General features: G+C 47.1%; 1 protein-coding gene across 2 annotated transcripts in view; it reads right to left on the reverse strand.

Moving 5' to 3' along the window:
* AMOT (angiomotin) overlaps positions 1-16,158 on the reverse strand; it is a 61,133-nt gene extending 44,975 nt beyond the window's left edge. Inside the window, exon 1 of one of the 2 annotated variants that reach the window (XM_048070648.2) lies at positions 15,957-16,158. The gene's annotated coding sequence lies outside the window, so the exon portion shown is untranslated. Of the gene's footprint in view, positions 1-4,568; positions 5,299-15,956 lie in introns of those variants that run through there. The other variant, XM_013185132.3, reaches the window with a different exon arrangement.
* Positions 16,159-17,212: the final 1,054 nt, after the last annotated feature.

A 17,212-nucleotide genomic window follows, 5' to 3' on the forward strand; every position in this document is an offset into this window, starting at 1 on the left:
TATTTAGAAATGCGTTGCTCCTAGGGCCTCCTTCACACTAGTATTCTCCAAAGCTGTTGAGATTTATTTCCTTTTGCCTTGAAGATTACATTTCAAGACTACTCAGAAGAGCCAAGCAACGTGCAAGACCTGGATATTTGCTGACTTTCAGCTCTCCTACCATGCAGTACAATGTTTTCACATGGACACAACTTCAGCGTCAGATCTCTTCCAAGCATGAGCCAAAAACTTTTGCAGAAGCTGAAGACGCAGCCACGGCGTGGAGGTGGCGGTACGGCAACTCTTCCTGTGGCTGGCACTGCCTTCCAGTTTTTGGGAATATGCTCTCCTGTCCAACAGGGTTTAACGACTGAGAAGCTCCTGCAGCCAACCTGGACTCCGAAGGCAGCTGTGTGCCTGCTCGTTCATAAAGACAATGATTTAAAGCCTACGATGTGATACATGGGGCACGTACGGAGAGAAGATTGAGCAGAAGAGATAGACAAAAGTCAAATCTAGAAAACAACCACACATCAAAAAGCAAGACGAGCAAAGGGTTCCTGAAAGCAGAAAATGAGCTTACAGAATTCGGCTGTGGCCCAGATTCAACACAACGGACTAAATCATTTTGACAAATCCTCGGGTGCTTCCTGAACCTTTACAGCCCCGGCAATGGGCATTTGTAACACTTCTCTGAAGGACCGAGAGATCCAAGTCCTCCCTCGTGTTTCAGTGAAGAGAAGAGGAGAAAGAGAGCCTTCAGCCTTATTGCCAATCCCCACAAATGGCTGTTCTCACCCTATTATAAACATTTGGTCTCCATGGAAGGGGGATACCTAGCAGCAAACATTGGCAACCAAGGACATTCCACTCCACTGTATCGTCCACAATAGCGAGGGGAAAAAAAATCCACAAGGCTGTCGCAGTTCGGAAACCTTTCAGGAGACTTCTTCAAAAGCAAGTGTCTGGAAATACCTTGAAATATGGGACTGTGCAACAAAAGTTAGATGGGGGAAAGACAGGCATCTTCCTGAATTCAGAAAGCGTTTGCACTTCACCCCAACGTGGGAACGTCTAATAAGCCAAGAAGCATTTGCCAAGAACAAGGTCAGTTTTCTAATTCAGCACAGAGCCTAACGTACACCCTATTTTGCCCTGCGCATAGAGTCTCATAACGTACAGGTGTTTGGAGCCAGGCTTTAGTTAGTTTAATGTGAAATCTTACCACGTAGGGACTTCCTTGTCGTGGGCTTTGTCTTTCCGCTGGGTTACCGCTCTGCAGCTCTTTAGGAGCTGTCAGTATGAATGAAGCAGGAACTGCAGACTGGAGTCCTGCCCCAGGAGAGGTACGAGCAGATAGATTCATTCACAGCTAAAAGGATTTCACATTAACATACACTTGGACTGTTGATAATTCTGGAATTAAAGACTCATCTCTGTATATACACTGATAGGGCAACAACCTACAGCTTACGCCAGATTTTGCTCTACGTTAATAACAGAAAGCCTTTAATGAGCTGAAATTTCACTTCAGCTTGTCATTCATTACAGTGACAGTGAGTCCAAGCCATGGACCAAGACACCATTGTGCTGGATGCTGTACAGAGTTAAATAGTGCATGTTGTTCCTTCCAAAATAAAACCAACCACACACAAAAACAACCCTACATTATACTCAACTGGAGATGAAAGGAAGGGATAAAAGAGGGAGAAGGGTTTGTGTTTTGAGAACTTGGGGGTTGCAAGTGCTCAGTTTCACCATCACAATTGGGAAAATGTGGCAGTTAAGCAATCAAACCTTATTTCCAAATAAAAAGATCAGTCAGTTTGCCGATGAAGGACAGGATAAAGAGAACAAGGGGACTATTAAATTATCTCCACTTCTGAGATTCTCGCTATTCTTTTACAAAGTGAATGGCTTATGCTAATCAGGATGCATCTGAAACATATCCTTCAAGCCTTCTTGTACAAATATAGTTCTTATTTATCCAGAAAGATCCCCACCAGCTGGCAATGTTTGCATACAATGTTAAACCCAACTTTGAGAGCCCATGCATTATGAGTCATTTTACGTTTAAAAACATCAGTTCTCTTAGCTGTTATTGAAGATGGGGTATCCAAGAGGAATTTTAGTGGAATTCAACAACAATTCTCTGTGTTACCATTCCACTTCCTCTAGCACAAAGCAGCTGTAAGTTTTTCTTGGTTCTTTTTTTTGCCCTGTGCTTTGCCTATAAAATATCTTTGGAGCAGGGACAAACGGATTTGCACCAATCCCTTCTATACGAATCAAATATTTATGCTATACCCTCTTCAAGAACTTTCATCTAGCAACCTGTGGAATGTGATCTCCTGACCTTAACACTCAAGCACATCTAAATCAGCTGCCCTTTGAGCTGTATTACAGACTGCAGGGATTTTTTATACATTCTTATTGCAGGCATATGAAAACCTTGTGGCCCAGCTGCGGCACTCTGCAATACAAAGCGGACCATACATTAGTCCAGAGTCGCTCGAGCCTGCCTTACAGAAGAGCAATACTGATTCTGCAATGTTTACAGCACAAGCCGATGCCATGCGTCACCGTAAGCAGGTAGAATAATGAGCCCTGCTATCAGTATATTGCCCAGCCATCAAAACTCAAATATGTGTCGGGTCAAACAAGTCCAAAATTATGAGGTGCCGGCACCACCGAGGGACCTACAACCCCATGTCCCCCCGTATGGCCCATTCTGCCTACCTGCACTGCCCAGCTCAACAGGGCAGGCAGTGCTGCCTGCAGAGCATCTCCAGAATCAGAAACAGAGAGCTCGTGGGGAGAGCAGGCACCCCTTTCCCTCCTGAAAATCCTCCCCTTTCCTCAATAAAGGGGAAACAAATCATTCTGCCTTGTGCTTATGGCTCCCAGGAATGTTTTAAGGACTGAGTTTATGCTGCAAACAAGTGTCCTGGAGAAAAAGAGAGGGAAGACCAAGTGCCCCAAATGAACCTGCAACTGAGACTTCTCCCAGGGGACAGATTTCTCCAGGGTCAGCTCATGACCCTACTGCTAGGAAGAGAAGGCAGTGAGGCAGCCCTGGAGAAAATCTGACCCAAAGAGTTAACAGAGTCATGGTCTTGACGATAGGGTTCATAGTTCTGGATCAGTCCTGAACAACCAATGCAGTGTTGCCATCACTCCACAGCTGCAGCACAAGCTCAAGAAGATGGTTCTTGCATCCCCACCCTTGATTTGGTGGAGAGACCTTGTCACCTGAGACAGTCACAGGCAGCCAAAGGTGGTGAGAGAGCAGCCAATACCTGTATCATGTCCTCTGCCAGATCCTGCTCGGACCTTCACAGCTGCCCTGCTGGCTATTACAGCTCTCCGGGGGTCCCTCAGCTGAGCACCTGCTGACTTTCTGCCCTCCCTCCGCAGGGGGAACGGAACGTCTTTTCCGCTTCATCTTCCCCACAGAAATCCCTCCAAGGGGAGAGGAAGAGGAGGGGGAAAAAAAAAGAGGAACAGGGAGTGCGACAGAGCGGTATTTAGCATTTCCTGTATCATCCACAGGAAAAACCCACGCAGTGGGGAAGAGCGTGATGTCAAGGCTGGTTCCACTACACAAACAGCCAGATCCTCCCGCTGGGGGATGGATGCTGTGTGTTTCCACAGGGAACAATGTAATCCTCCCTGCAAAGGAGGAGTCCGGCTACAAGCCACACGAAATTCCACAGGTCCTTCGCTTGCACAAAAGCCTGGTAGTGATGAAATTTTGGCCTAGAGGAAGTGGGTATGAACACAGAGCTGGAGGAGAAGGAAAAAAAATCAGAAATTCACAGCGGTATTATCATTTATAAACCAGAACACATCCAGCACTTGGCCCCCAGAGAAAGGAGTAAGCTACAAAATGTGTTTCCCTGCACAGAGCTTGGGCCTCCATCCAATTATTATGTGCACATGTCCTTGCTGCATTCCCAGCCTTACTTAAAAAACACAAAACCCAAAGAAAACATATCTTCACATTCACTGCACAGCACCAAGCACGTTACCAGCCACGTTCGATAATCTGCTAAGATGTGTATACACCTTAATTACGGGCTCAACACTTCTACACCTTGTGACACAAGGAATAAAGCACTTAATGTAAAACAAACTCCAGTCTGAAACAAGGAATCTCAGCTGATCGTGGAAGCCCTATGTGCACGCATGCATACGTAAACACACATACATACTTCTCCGTGAAGCATGACGAGCAAAGACAATCTTGACACGTGGATTACAAGCACAATGCCTGCGATTATTTTCTGAAAAGAGCATCGCAAGAAACACTTCTGCTTTCAAACACAGCCCGACACAAACCCACTTCCCTGACTTGCACCGAATTTTACTCTGATTACACATAAGCACACAAGTATCAATTTTAGCTAATATTCACTGCCGGTGGTGAAACGGGTGGGCGAGCGTATTTTTCCTGTGTCAGTTTTGCAAGGTGGAGAGCAATCTTTGCAGGAAGGAGCGAGCAAGGACGGCCAAACGCCAGGGTGCCTCCCAGCTCTGGGCTGCAGGAACGAACGCCGAGTCCCTTGCGCCATGAGCACGGCTCTTACCTACAGATCCGCTGGAGACAAAAGGGTTTTCTTTTCAGCAACTGGACACGGGCAGCTCGTTGGGTCGGTCACACAAAGCTTCCCCGCTGCCGAAGGTAGTTATTCTCCTCGGGTTTTTTGGTGTTGCCGTTTGGGTTTTTACCCCCGGGAGTAAAGGGCAGCGTGGTGGATGCAGCAGGGGCAAAGGGTGGAACTGGCGACCCGAGAAGCGAGCAGCAACGCTCCCTCCAGAAGATGTTGCGTTTCAGGGCGCTTTCACTTGCAAATCCTTCTTCATCCTCAGTGTCAACACGACCGGAGGGGAGGGCACAAACTTTTTTAACTGCAGAACCAAGCCGCGCTCTGACGGGGGGCCGTGCTCCGGGCTGGATGAGTGGCTCGACTTTTATTAAAAATACGCCTTCGGCTGGGTGGAAATCCGAGACGGGGAAGAAAGGGGAAGGGGAATGGCAGGCAGCGAAGCCTGGCGCTGTCAGCAGCAGGCAGCAGCCCTCAGCATCGCGGCCGGGGCTGGCAGCCGCGCTCCGGCCGCTCCTCGCCTCCTTCCCCGCCGTTACCTGAGCACGGAGGAGCCGCGGGGCCGGCGAGGCGCGCACAGACGGCCGGCCGGACACACAGAGAGCCGGGGCCGCGCTGCTCCGCTCCTCCGCCTCCTTCCGCCTCCCTCTGAGGCGCCCCGCGGGCCGGGGCTCCGCCAGGGCGGGCAGGAAGCGCCCCCGCCCCCGGCTCCAACCCCAGCGCCAGCCCCAACCCCAACCCCGACAACCCCAACCCCAACCACCCCAACCCCAAGCCCAGCCCCAACCCCACAACCCCCCGGCCCCGCCATTACGCGCCCCTGAGGAGCGGGTCCCACCGCCCTGTCAGGGAGAGCGGGCGCTGCCTGCCGGCGTGTGGGCACAGCGCCGCGGAGCTGCCTCCCCGCCGCTCCTATTTCATAAAAATTCAAAACCGAGCTCCTAGAACAGCCAGCCTGACGCCTTCCGAGGTGCTCGGACCTCTGCTGCCCCGACACGCGTGGGTCCAGGGGGCTGTGGGAAGAGAAGAGACTTCAGCACGCTCCCCAAGTGCTCCCCAAGGTTTTGCTGGTTGTTTTTTTTTTTTTTTTTTAGCACTTTGTCGCTTGCTAAAAGGCACTAACTGCACTCAGAGGGGTTTTTGATGAAGGATTCAGCGCCTGGGGTCACGCAGCTACCACAGAATTTCAACTTTAAAAGTAGTTTGGCATTAAACATGTAACAACTCCACAAAAAACAAACAAAAAAAAAAACACGCATGTCCTCTGTGCCCATCTCCCCACAAAGGATCCCAAAATGCTGTGTTCATAAAAGAGCCTCGGTCCAGTCCCCCTGCTTCGGAACATGCAACAAACGGGGTAACGGCAGCAAACGGGACACCAGCAGGCTGCAAACCTCCACTTAGCAGGGGCAGCACTCTGCTTTCGAGATGGGGTAAGTGACTCTAACTTCTCCGAGACCCACACCGCAACGAGGGCAAATCTCCAGTCTAAACAAGGCCCCAGGTAACAAACTGGTCCTTCAACAGGGGAGAATTTGTGTACAAACCACGGTACCCTGCCTTGCTCACAATTCACCGCCACATTTTCATACAATGTGCCTGAGCCCTCCCGGTGAGGCCACTGCTGTCCATGCTGCAGGACGAGCACCGAAGGGCGGCTTCGAGAAAGAACAGAGGAGTGAACAAGAAGCAGTCACCAGCAGGCTGAGTACAGTACTATGGCCTGACCACCTAAATATTAAGCCCATTAAGTAGTACACGCTTGGGAAGGTTCAACATCTATTTCCGAAAGAATGAAAAGTGCCACAACTGGCCACACATCAAATCCTTGCACAGCAGGACCTGGCCCACTGACTTGAGTTCATTTGGGCTCTTCGTGCGAGATGAGAGAATTTGATTCAGCCATCTACCCCTTCAGCTGCTCTAAGGAAATGACTCCTTTCCAACACTTGCAACTCTTCCCATTTAAAAGAAGGATCTGGAAAAGATTTCAGGAAGTCAAACTTCAGAAATCCCAAACGCAGCGTATATAAACATCTATTTTTTCCCCCTGTAATTGATATTCATGCATTGGAACTACTCAGTGGAACAAATGTAGAAGCACATGTAAACAATTCATTAACATCCCATAACCTTACAGTTTGCAAATGCAAAAAAAAAAAAAGACGACAGAACAAGTTAATGAAGCACATATTTCCTAGATGCTGTGGGGTGGAGTTGTAAGGGAAATATATAGCTACAGTGAATTAAAGAGTTAGAAAGTAAGCTTCAATCACACATCCCGTCTCCCTCCCACATGCTGTAAGAAAATAGAGTGGGGAGTAAAGAGAGAAGGTAGACTCATACGGAAAGTGAAAATATTGCTTCATTCATACACTGAAAAGCAGCTAGCCGTGCCCGAGGCATGTTAACCTCAAGTCATCTGCTGCTGTTTATTCTACAGAACACTAGCGCTGCTCGTGTTTAACCCACACAATTGAGATAACAGCTTTATCACAATTGGAAAAGAACAAAGATGCACAAAAACCAAATTCTCTCCCTTCAAATACTCTCCCCCCTGCACCCAGCTCGCGCCCAGCCCAGCGCTCAGGAGCTCCAGCACACAAGGGCTGTCTGAACGGCTGCCAGGGGAGGAAGCGAGCAGTTTCCATACACACATCACGCCACAATGTGGGAATTCAGGAAACAACATAAGAAAGGGGTTCCTAATAACTGTTCCAGCGTCCTCGGGCCAATTTATGCAATCATACAAAGGTCACAGGCGGTGTGTTAAAAAGCGCAAAAGATAAATGCCACAACGGCAACTATTTCAAAGGAGGAAAATAAATCTTGAGCTTACAAAGCATTCGGATGACCTGGAATTGCTCCACCTACAATTTTTTTTTTTTAAGAGGTTGTCCTTGGCATTCTTTAAAATTCCTCCATCTTAAAGTTCCTCCCTCCAGGAATCGCTGCAGCTCTGCCGTCCTTTGTCCTCAGCAGCTGGAGCTCAGGAAGCTGCTGATATTATCCCTCATGTACGGGGAGGAATCGCCGCTCGCTCCTGCTTCCATTCAGCGCGGCTGAGAGGGGGGGAAATTAATTTCTGTGCATCTCTGATCCCGCGCCAGTTTAACAGCGCTTTTCTTCTGGCATGTAAAAAAATAAGCCGTTCACAGGGCTCAGAAGTGCCATTTAGCTCGTGGGGCCAGACAGGACTCCCCCCACACCCCTCCAGGCTGGGAATTCTTTGTCTAGTCTGTAAATACACTGTTAAGTGAAATAATGGCCTCACAGTAAACAAACAGCAATGCAAGCAACAGTAAAAAAGACTCAGAAGAGGAGATGAGGTTTATTAGGTGAGCAGGAGCTAAGAACGGTTAACTGTGACAAGGGAGATTTCTTTCTCTCTCCTGCCACAGAAATCAAATAGTTTGGCAGATAAGGAAGAAGAAAAGCAGGTAAATGAACCAATATGAAAAAAGTGAACAAATATGCCAGGGCATACAGATTAAAGTAAGATCAGAAGACTCCAAAACCACATAATCACAAGAAACACGTGGAGAAGGCACCAAGGAAGAGGAGGGTGAAGTGGTTTGCCTGGGCGTTCAGTCTAGATGTGGAGAGTTTTTGGAGGCCACTGGACCTGCACATGCAGTGACCTCGGACATACAGCTCTGCTGCAGCATCGCAGCTTTTGCTGCCATTTAACCACCACCAGGGCAGGCATGGCCAGCTTTAAGTCATGTTCAGAGGATCTGACGTTGCTGCTGTCAGGCCTGAGCTATAACTAACCCTGAAAAATTCCCTCAGGTCCTGCCACTGGGTGCAGCTGGAGACCAGCTATGTCTTCTGAAGAGGAAGAAATAAAGAAATCAATCTGGCAGAGATGAGACTGAGGCATGAATTATATGTAAAACCAGTTAACGTTCACCAACAGATGGCAATGACAAATATTCATATGCCAACCAAACTAGAAATTACCACCATAAAACAACGTTCGTAGAATTGCTAGAAAAAAATAGAAAAAATGCTAGAAAAAAATCTGAAAAAATGCTAGAAAAATACTCTTCAAAACACAAGAGCAGCAGGAATAGTTACTTACTACCTATTCTTCTGTCCTTCTCTAAGCACTTACTGTGTCCTTCTATATAAGTTAATTATTCTACCAATTCTATATAATGAAACTGTAACGACCACATAACTCATGGGAGGGAAGCAGCTGATACAGAGGCTTTTGCATGGACAACCTCATGTCTCTGCTGAGCTTTGCACCATACCATGGCTCCTGCGTGTGAAGATTTCTTAAAATTATGTCAGTCCTGCCGGTACCTCTAACGGAGTGTAACTCAAGTTCAGCATGGTTCCTTGGGTGAAGAAAGGGCCTGCGCAGGAAGGGGGAGAAAAGGGACAGCTTACTGCAGAGAGATGCAATGCAGAGGTCAGCAGAGACGTGTCACCCATGAGCTGATTGATCAGGTACCACCTGTAAAGAGAATTATTCTAACTGGTGAACCTTGCCCCCTTTTTATGGAGCATTTTGAAAGCAGGTGGTGTCACTAGAAGAGTGGTAAACAACTGCCAACTTTGTAAAAAACAAACAAAATGTTTCAGCTTTGCTCTACATGAATTCACAGCCCAGTCCTGTAGACTTAAATGCAGTTTGGGCAAAATAAGGCCAGCAGGGTTAGTTTGGACAGAGATTTCCTTACAAGATGCTTGTCTCCCTCAGAAGTGCTGTAAGCCTGATGTCTACCGTATAGTAAGGTCCCTAATGTGTGAAAGTTGACCATTTCCCTCATCTCTCTGCACTCTTTGCATCTCATGCCTCTTTTTCCTAAGGAGATCTCACTTCAGATATTTCTGAAATGAACTAAGAGATTCCCTAAGCTCCCAACAAGTCTGGATCAGAGTGAAGTGTAAGAGCAAGGCACAGAGGCCCTACACTTCAACACGGCCTTTGTTTGCTCTCGATGACTAAAGAATGTATGAAATCACATGAGAGTGAGATTACAGCAGGTTCTGCAGCAAAAACAGATTTAACAATCCTGACCTGACCACAAATATTATGAGGGGAAAAACATGTCTGATTTAACACCAAAAAGCTTCACCACTTTCCTATCTCCAGGACTAATAACGGTGCCAACACACTGATAAACACCATGGGGACAGGGCCAGTGCTCCTTTTTGATGTAAAGCTTTTGCAACTCTTTTTTGGTACTGATGTCAGAATCAGCCTGAGATCTGGGAGAGGCCCAACCAAAAACAATCTCCCACTGCCTTGGCAGGTCAAAAAATGATCTTGGTGATAGAGTGAGCACCACACAGATGCTAGAGCTCTACAAACTGCAGGAGCACGGCCACCTTCTCCCACTAGAGAGAAGCTGTGCTGAATAGTAAACAGATTACTTAATTTCATTAACATGAAATTAAAGAGGAGGAATGAAAGGAGAGATGTTATGCATAAAAAAGAGCAAATGCATTAGAACAAGATATTTGAAATTCTGTTATAATTGCTTGAAAAAGTGGCAATTAGAGATTTTCTGTGTACATAGTTGTTCTCCTAAAAGCTGTCTTTCTCCTGTAGTGAGCTACAAAGATTGATAATTAGAGACAGCAAGATAATCATGTAACAGATAGCTGATTAACATTTTATTTTAAAAAAAAGAAAAACTAAAAATAGAATTACAGAACAAAGTCTGATTTGATTTTACAATCTACTTCAGAATCTGCTGCAGACTCTGGAAGAGCACCAGCACTCTCTGCTGGTGATCTTTGTTCAGGAGTTATCTAGAGGAAAAAAGAAAATGCTTAATGTGAAATGCCATTTTTGTTTTAAAAGGGTGATTAATTAGAACCCTATCAATTTAGCAAACAGCAACTAAGAGCTAGTTATGTTTTTGGAAACAATACAGTCATTGCTAAGAAGTGTATTTACTACAGGCAATCATCATTCGCTGGAATAAATTTCACTGGTGCAAATAAACATCTGATGTTTAATGCTTCGCTCTGCAGAAAGCACTTCTGCTGTGCTGCAGCACAAAGGCAAGCTGGTGTGAGAAGTTCCCGTGATGCCAAATCCCTTGGCTCCACTCTGACTTTCCATCAATTTTAGAGCTACGCCAAGAAAAACAGCTCTTCGTAAAAAAGTCTGAGTGCAGCACCAACATCTTCCCCGACGGCAGTCGCAGTGGAAATGCTGCTATGCTTTCATCAAAGCCAACCTGCTCGCAGCCCTCTCTGTTACACCCTTTCCCAGGAGGCTGCCAAAGCCTCGTCTCCTTCTGTCCAGCGTGTACCCGAGCCTCGTCCACACCCCTGCGGATTATTTCACTGCATCCACACCACAGACAGAGCAGGGACAAACAGATCAGCAGCGAAATAAAATAAAACCAAAGCCGAGTACCTAAGTGACAGCTGTCCCAGTTTCCAAACTACACACAGATCAGGCATCGGCGAGAAGGGTTAAAGACTGGCAAATTGAATCCATGTGCAGCTCATGAAAGTGTGGGAAACAAAAGAGACAATGTGAGTTAAGGACAGAGTATTCATTAGCAAAGGGCTCAAGTTTCTTGGCTTTTGCTGCTCTGCTTCCCAATGGCTATTTTTCAAGGTAGCTTTTTGTTCTTTCATTTTGAACATCGCTCTGGAAAGACATTATGCTCTAGCTAACAAACTAAGGCTCAGTACATGTTGAACTGCTTAAAATAATTTGTATTTTTAAATCCCTGGGGGCGAGAGGGGAGCGCAGTGTGAGAGATGGGGTTTTCTGCTGGGTGACAGCAGGCTTTGGGTCAGAGCTTTGTATGACATACCTGATCCAAAGACCTCGAGCACCGCCATAAATATTCATTTATGGTATGAAATATCCACATAAAGAAATCTCGTGCATAAAAAAAATACATGAGGATTTATAATGCAGTCCTGTCACAGTAAAGCCATTTTTGGAGAGTGGCTGCCAAGCTCCGAGCTGCCCTGCTCTGCAGGTCCCCCAGGGAGCTGCTCCATGTCCCGAAGGACATCAATACCACCTCACCTTGCAATCTGCCTGATAAGGTCCCTACGTAACATGAGAATCGAAAATCTAGCCCGGAAATCTGTGCTCAGGCTCTCCAAGAAAGCCGAATTCAAGTGATCCTTATAGGGGAATTATTTGCAATTAAGTAAAAGCAGCAGTTAGGGTGGAGTTCTGGAAAAGTCAAGTTAAAATTGGGGGGTCAGAATTTGAAACCAAGGGTCTATCTCACTGTTTCAGTCGGGAGATGGTTGTATATTAAATTTAGCAAGACATGCCGCATTTTCCTTTAACTATTTTACTTTATGAAGTAAAAAAAATAGGAAGAAGAGCTCCTGAATTAGAGAAACAGCTTAGAACCCTAAAGAGAAAAAACACAGTGGTAAAAATAGGTAAGTTTTACCCTAGTCATAAGTCAAAGTCAGAAATAAATGTTCTAATGCATTCTGTTCCTGACAAATCTCAACTTCAGAAGTGCTTCGCATCTGCTGGGAGTCCTAAGGAACTCTGTAAGCATTCAGGGATCACTGACACTTGGCAGAGCGGGATGGAGAGCGACAGCCAAGTGCCAAGCACAGGGCTCTAAAACACTGTGTGGGGAACAGAAATTCCTGCCTAAGGGATCAGAGCGAGTTTCCCATCGCACAAAACGGCAAAAGGTTTCAAACCTTTAGTTTTCCACTGGTTAAGGAAGTTAGAATTTCGGACATGACAGGACCCAGCAGGAGATCACTGATCTACATGAAATATGAAGATGCCGAAAGCCTTGAGGACTTGAGTAACCGTAGGAAATTAACATGCTGACTTCTTTTTTTATAATATTATTATTAACTATAGATGCCAAACTACTCTTAAACATTCTCTTCCCACATTCATGCCCACACCTTTACCTTCGTACCATTCAAATTCCATATTCAGCTCGGTCCCTTGATCATTAATGCAGACTCCTAAGCTTCAGACTTCAAAGAAACACACGCGTAAGAGTCACAGGCACAGGACTGGAACAGCGTCAAAGCCTCCCTGTGCAGGAACCTCGATCTTCTGTTTGACTTCACTGTACAAATATCTCATCCTATCAAGACTAGGAAATTCAGTGATTTATGTAAGGCTTCCCACAGATTAAGTTAATAAGGGAACCCAACAGTGCCTGATCTCCTTCCGTCTTCCAAACACCGGCAAATGAAAGGAAATGGGAATGTCTCTGGGGGTAAGGGAAAGACGTGAGCTCTCTACAAATGTTAAAGGGAAGAAACCAAAGGCTTCTTTGTGTGTATATGCACTTTTCCAGGAATCCTCTTCCCTCCTCCCTCCCAGAAGTGGCACCACATTTCCCTGAGACCATTACAATACACAGATGCAAAGCCTTGTCTACACCACACCAATTTGCTTTTGAACACCGGTGGTTTACTTTCGTTCCCATGTCCTTCCGGATCTGCTCTTCCACGCTCCTCTGTACGCCATCTGCCCCACACACACTTTCTTCTTTTCTGTTTTAAGTTCTTTGGCCCTTTCTCCTGTTCTCACCCTCTTTCTGCAGCTCAAGGTGTCTGCACTCCCTGCCGCCTCACTTCCATGGGTTCCCCAGTCATTTGCAGCACATTTCCAGTACCACCAGCATTTCTTGGAGCTCCAGTCATGCCTTGCTATTCAAATACCCCAGCATACCAGACAATTACAGTTTAACACAATGCATTTGAGTTTTACAAATGAAGAAATTACAGCACAGATGGATCAAAATCAGGCCTCTACCAGACCCTATGGGTCTCAGGGACTCATTTTAATACAACATGCAGTCAGCATCCCTTTGAGTTGCCTCTGAAAATTACACCATCATCCCCATGGCCAAGACTAAGCCTCTTCACGAGAGGCTCAGAAAGGCAGGCTGGCCTTTTCCAGCTTTGTTCATAGCTCTTTTCTTGTATCGCCAACTTTCAAGGAAATTACTCAACACCACACTAACACAGGTGGTTTCCTCAGTGGTAAGAAAGCTGCTGAAGCTCATCAGATTCAGCCATTTCTACCTACAAGATGGTCTATGCTTGCTGTTACACGCTACAATGGTAGTATGAGTTGCTGTTATAGATGCACACATTTCAAAACGCATCCATCAGCCTTATGATCCCCCATAAAACATTGGGCTAAAGTGGCAGTACTGATGTAGACGTATTCTAGAGCAATGACTGACTTACTGAGGTGAACTATAAAGCCAAACTCAAATTTCTCTGCCTAATGAGAATACTGCAATTAGGTCATCACCAAACACTGCGTAACCACAAATCAGAGCACAAACATTCCCACAGAATAACTAATATGTGACAGCAGGTACTTGGAATGAGAACAAGGATTTCACCCGTGTAGCCCTGCTGGTGAATTCTGTAGACAACCAGCAGTCCTGAGATAGTCAGCTTCCAGTGGGGACAGCCAGGTGTTAGAAAACAGAGATCCACTTCAGTAGGAGCAGTTTAGAGCCTGAACTCCCAGACATGAAAGTTCGCGTTGACTTTGATGAAGTTGGCGTGCAATGAGTTTTGTGGGTCAGAATTCTATTTAGGTCACATATGAACTTGACCCAGGACACAACCTTCTTTGTATCTTCTGGAATCCAGTTTGAGCAACAGTTCTAATTTGCAATAACTAGTTCTCTTCTGCTAAAAAACTGAACTAGTTCCGTGCCTACCTTTGCTCAGTTCCGACTGTAGGTTTTGATAACCCTCCAAACACCAGACCTTTATTCAAATGACCAGATAAGGGGCTTCTATAGGAGAACACTCTCAAGAATGCCTTTTGTCACAACCACCCTGGCCCTCTCCCTCTCTGGGGTCCTGCACAGGCACCTGGAAGTACCTGCTGCGGGGGCAGTGAGGTCAGGAGAGTGAGGAGTCACAGGTTAATGAGATACTGTTCTGATTAGGGAGGTTAGGTTACAAGGCCATGCCTTTGAAGGCTGGCTACTTCAGTGCAGCACTCTGGTTTATGACTGGGGATTTATTTTAATTAGATTATACTCTTAATTATTTATGACCTATATTATCTGTAGAAGCTGCTGAAAAGTTAAGAATATCGGCCTTAATGAGGATAATTGGAATAATTATATTCTTACTTCTTTTGTAAAGCACCTTGAGCCTTACTGATTAGAAGTGCTAGGACAGGATTAGCAGCTTAATGAAAAATTATTATTAAAAAGTGGAATAAAGATGAGGAGTGAATTAAAATGGAATTTGTTATTTTCTATCGCATTAGGGCTGAACTGAGGATCATTTATTAGAGGTGACACGCAGAAACTTTTAACCTGAATATCGAATGGGGATCTTCTTGATGCTTTGCACAATGGAGGATTCCAGGCAAGGAACCTGCACCCAAATATTGTGAAAAGTGAGAACAACCCCCCCAGGAGCCTGTTCCATGGAAATGCTGGGGCATCCTACCATATGCTGGTGGTTCAGTTGATTTGGGGCTATTTACAGCACCAAGCAAAAGCAGTGGATGTTTAAGGTCACCCACCAGGTTCCTGTGGGACTAAAGATTCAGCCTTCCAGCCCTTACCTTTATCAAAAAGATATCCTGGTATTGAGACAGATGGAACTGTGGTTCTGCCTCAACCATATGTTAAGTCTGATGGTGGATATTTATTTATAGACCTACCTGAATCAGTCTGCTAACAAAAGGCACAATCTTTGCACCTGAGGGCAGACTGTGAAGCGGCAGCAGGGACAGCTAAACCCAGACCCGAAGGGGCTAAGTGGGACCCCATTCTGTAAAGGGCAAGGACACAAAAGCAGAGCTTTTCAGCACTTGTGAGATTATCACCCACATGCTGACGCCTTCTCCTCTCAGAGATGGAAGCGGGAGGACTTGGAGTCACCTCCACTTGATTCGGGGTTTGGGCTGCTGCAGGTGCTGGGGGCGAGCAGGGTCGGGAGGCACCAGGCAGGCCAGGGACCCCTTCTGCAGGACTATGGGCAGCAGAACATCCCCTGGACTTGAAAATGGACCTGGGAAGGGTCAGGACAGCTCCACTCTCTCCTCTGCACGGACTCAGCCAGGTCCCCGCAACGGATACCCACAGCAAACCCTCGCAGCCCTCTCCCCTCCCACGAGAGGACTTTTCCCTCTCTGGGAGGGCAGCGGGGAGCCAGGGGGGCCAGCTGGGGTATGCGTACGAGGCCGGCGTTTCCCTCAGGCTGGGCGAGCGGTCGGGGGGCTCCAAGGAAAGGGCCGGGGCCGCGTCCCCCCACTCTCCGCTGCACCTGCCTCCGAGCCCGGCAGCCCGGCTGGCAGGGCCCTACCCGGGGCACCACGAAGCCGCCTTCCCCTCCCGGAGCCGGCCTCACAGCGGCGGCCAGAGCCTCCCCTTCTCCTCCCCTCCCGCTTCTTACCCGGCGGGCGCCTGCCCCGGCGGCCGCCCGTTCATCCATCGTGCCGCTGCCCCCGCCGAGGCGACAAAGCCGGCATGGCAACGAGAGGCGCCGCGGAGCTCGGGGAGGCGCCTTCGGTTATTAACTTTCACCAGGCGGCCCCGACTACGGCACCCGGCATCCTTCGTTGGGCCGGGCGCTGTGGAGACTGCCGGGAGGCGTAGTCCGCCCTCCTCTTCCTCCTCCTCACGGCCAGCTCCGCCTCGCCCGGCCGAGGGGAGGCGGCTAAGGGCGGGACGGAGCCGCCCTGTCAGGCTCTGTTGGGTCCCACCGCAGCTCCTCGCCAGCAGGCAACTGAGGGGTTAAAAGTGTTTAAGTCGTTTTCAGAAACACTCTCCAGGCTGTGAGATACGCAGCAGAGCCCGGTGTCCAAAAATAAAATAAAAAGACGGAGGTGGTTTTACCGCCGAGGGAGCGGGATGCGCCCCACGGGGTGGCTTGCCTCACAAAATGGCTGCTGCCCACCCGAGGACCCCTCTGTGGAAAGGCAGCGCTGGAGCGCAAAGTTTTGATGTTTCTGATGTACAAAGGTACATTTGCCACGCAGCTGGCCTCCTGGCTGGCCAGATCTGCAATTATTAAAGATATTTTGCCCTGCCTCTGGCACACCAGGGCTGATGGCTCTGCCTGTGGCCTTGAGTCACCAGTGCTACCTGTGACTGCAATTTTCAGTACTGAGTAACTTGAAAAACTGCCATCAATTACGCTTTTTACTATGCGGAAACACTTTCTCTACCTCGTGCCGTTTACAGTAGACTGTAATTTATACAGGGAGACACTCCTAAAAAAGCCCATATATTTCTGCCTAAGAGAAGCTTATTTTAATTTCCTGACTGCAAATTTAGTCTTTCGCATCAACATTTTTTTAATGATCTCAGCTATGAGGACCTAAGTTCTTCGTATTTTTCTTTCTTCATCTCACTTGGTTATCAGCCCATTGCTGAATGGGCTAAATCTGCTATCTGCACATTGCAAGCTTTCTGCAACTGCTTCATCTTTTAACCTCTCTTCCACATTTCTAACTAGCATCATTGCCCCCAAACCGCTCTCAACAAAAGGCGCCCAAAGGCAGAACTGTTGAAGATGTGTGTCTAGAATTATCTCCAAACATACACAAAAATAATCTAGAAAGAACAGTGTGCTCTAGATGCCTCAAAAAATTATCGCTTCAGTAGCGGTTACTAAAACAAAAACTTAATAGGTAAAGCTTAAATAAC

The sequence above is a fragment of the Anser cygnoides genome, chromosome 13 (genome assembly GCF_040182565.1).
Source record: "Anser cygnoides isolate HZ-2024a breed goose chromosome 13, Taihu_goose_T2T_genome, whole genome shotgun sequence".
In the NCBI taxonomy this organism is placed as follows: Eukaryota; Metazoa; Chordata; class Aves; order Anseriformes; family Anatidae; genus Anser; species Anser cygnoides.